Below are 765 nucleotides of genomic sequence, written 5' to 3'. Positions count from 1 at the left end.
CTTACTAGTTTTTCTTTTAATGCATAATTTTTTTTTATTTAAACACCTTGATTACATACATGATTGTGTTTGGGTTTCAGTCATAAAAGGAACACCACCCATCACCAGTGCAACATTCCCATCACCCAAGTCCCAAATCTCCCTCCTCCCCACCCAACCCCCGCCTGTACCCTAAACAGGCTCTACATTTCCCTCATACATTCTCAATATTAGGACAGTTCAAAATGTAGTTATTTCTCTAACTAAACTCATCACTCTTTGTGGTGAGCTTCCTGAGGTGAGCTGGAACTTCCAGCTCTTTTCTCTTTTGTGTCTGAAAATTATTATTACAAGGGTGTCTTTCATTTTTCTTAAAACCCATAGATGAGTGAGACCATTCTGCGTTTTTCTCTCTCTCTCTGACTTATTTCACTCAGCATAATAGATTCCATGTACATCCATGTATAGGAAAATTTCATGACTTCATCTCTCCTGACAGCTGCATAATATTCCATTGTGTATATGTACCACAGTTTCTTTAGCCATTCGTCTGTTGAAGGGCATCTTGGTTGTTTCCAGAGTCTTGCTATGGTAAATAGAGCTGCAATGAATATAGGTGTAAGGAAGGGGTTTTTGTATTGTATTTTTGTGTTCCTAGGGTATATTCCTAGGAGTGGTATAGCTGGATCGTATGGGAGCTCGATTTCCAGTTTTTGGAGGAATCTCCATATCGCTTTCCATAAAGGTTGAACTAGACAGCATTCCCACCAGCAGTGGATAAGAGTT

This window comes from Suncus etruscus, chromosome 5 (assembly GCF_024139225.1).
Source record: "Suncus etruscus isolate mSunEtr1 chromosome 5, mSunEtr1.pri.cur, whole genome shotgun sequence".
Lineage (NCBI taxonomy): Eukaryota > Metazoa > Chordata > Mammalia > Eulipotyphla > Soricidae > Suncus > Suncus etruscus.
Note: the sequence above shows the minus strand (reverse complement) of the source record.